Genomic DNA, 2,400 nt, shown 5'->3' on the forward strand with positions numbered 1-2,400 from the left:
AGAGAAAATGAGTGAGAACATGTTGATGTAGCTTGCACCATGACTATCAGTTAGCTTGACAGTTGTTCTCTTGTGTTGTCTGTGACTCATCTGTGTTTGTGTTATTGTGTGGAATCCTAGGCTTCTAGGATGTACCATCAGCATTGGGTTGTTTCCTTATCTGAACGGGTGTTTGGCTGATTGACTGGATGTCAGCAGTTTTTTTGTAGAGTTGCAGTACATTCTGTACTCCCTTGCATTATGTACTGTGAAAGAGGTGTCCATGTGTCTTAACTGGGGGTGACATGATACTTCCATACACAGAGTAAATTCCACAGGGGTGATAACACGGTTGCATCTATATACCATGGACATCCCATCCAATTTCACATATGCAAAAGAATTATTTAAACATCAGTGAGACCCTTAGATTTGGCAAGGTGACAATGTACAACACATCTCCGTACGTTGTCAGCACTAATGTGTTGACATTTGACTAGGCACAAATTTCACATGTGTGACAAAATCTCTGCAGACCTATTTCTCTGCCCTTGCCAAGTCGACTCCGGTTGTAACGTGTACCTATACTACTGAACATGTTCTAGTTCAGCTGGCTAACTTGGTTGTGAGGTTGTCAATTTTGAGTGTCAGAAGGTCCGTATGCCTGTACATCTGTTGTGTGTGTGTGAAATTGTCTCAATCCTGATGTGTAGGAATGTGCACTTTCAATATTGTCACATCAATATGTGTTCTTAGCACAGGCCACTTGCTTATTGGTAGTGGGCAATGTGAGAGCAGGAGTGATGTGAGATATTGGTACAGCCTCAATGATTCCATGTCCCCTTCATTGTAGTCATCATCATGCTATATGTGTCATGGTGTTTGACCTGCAGCATAACACATTACACCTTACACAGCACGTATTGGTTGGAAGGGTGTTTGAGTGTTATTGATGTGATATTGAAAGATTAATATTCCAAGTTATACTGCCAGTTGAGGCCATGTCATTGTCATTGTATTGTTTTAAATTGTTCCCTTGTGTCTGTGGAGTGGCATCTGTTGTTATTTGGTTCTGTAATTTGTCCATAGGTGTATATCCAAATGGGTCAGGGTATCACACATGCCTAGCAGTGTCACAACCTCATTCTCTTCCTGGCCACGTCGATGTCGTGGTGTATGTGTTGTGTGTCCTAGAAGGTTGCTGTGCTGTGTGTATATAAGTTGGTTTCTGTACTTACCAACAAGTAGGCCATTTCCATATCGTCCATCCTGCAAGTGTTGATTGATGGTGCAGTGACGGAAGATGAATGAATCATGTACACTCCCAGGATACTTTGCCACAACGTTGGTGATCAAACCCTGGTGATCGACAATGGCCTGCACATTGATGGAGTGTGTGTGCTTCCTGTTGGGGTGTAGATGTTCTGCTGCAGCATGTGGCACAATGTGTACATGTGTGCAGTCAATGGCACCAAGGATGTGTGGGAAGCCGTTGATTTGGTAGAAGTCCTGTTTTGTCTCCTGCTGCTTCTGCTGTGTGTTGGGGAAGCTGACGTGGCGGCGTGTGAGGGAGATGATGGCATTCAATACCTTGGGTAGGAAGGCGGAGAATGAGGGCTGTGAGATCCCGGCAACCAGGGCATCAGTGGTTTGAAAGGAGCCACTTGCCAACATTGGGAGTACAGCTAGAAGCTTGGTTTCTGGTGGAATGGTGTGGGGTGTCTGCAAGCTGTGTGCCAACTGTGGCTCAATGTTGCGCAGCAGCTGTTGAATGGCTTGCCAGTTAAGCCTGTATCTCTGGATGATGTCTTGTTAGTGGAGTCCCAGAAGGGTTGTCCTGGTGCGGAATATCTTCTCCTGACTTCGGCGTTGCCTTTGGGGTCCCTGCTGGTGTGGTGGAAGCTGCTGTTGTTGGTCCTGTGCTCTGCGTCTGCGTGCATGCTGGATGAAAAGCACCTCCATGTCTTCCTTTTGGAGCTCTGCTGTTGCTTCTGTGTGTTTTCATTAACTACTGGTGTGTTTGCCCCATTTTAACGCCTGCCCTGACCCAGGTGTTATTTTTTTACGCAAATCGGGCTGTGCGTCATTTTCTGCCTCCGCTTCCCGGCCATGCCGGATTTTTGCGCGATTGGCTAAATAAGGCGCACGGATGTTTAAGTAATTTTTTGGACGGGAACGCCTACCTTGCATGTCATTAACGCAAGGCGGTTTCCCGCATCCAGAAAATGCCGCACACAGCGGAATTTTGGCGTTCGCTGGCTCGGGCGTCAAAGTTTTAATATGGTGCACGGTTTGTGCCGAATGTGCTTCAAAATGTTTGACGCACATTTGGCGCAAACAAAGTATAAATATGCGCCATAGTTCTGTTCTTCACAGCTTACATGTTAACCCCCGGTGCCACTTTATGACCAGTCAATGCTG

This window comes from Pleurodeles waltl, chromosome 8, assembly GCF_031143425.1.
Source record: "Pleurodeles waltl isolate 20211129_DDA chromosome 8, aPleWal1.hap1.20221129, whole genome shotgun sequence".
Lineage (NCBI taxonomy): Eukaryota > Metazoa > Chordata > Amphibia > Caudata > Salamandridae > Pleurodeles > Pleurodeles waltl.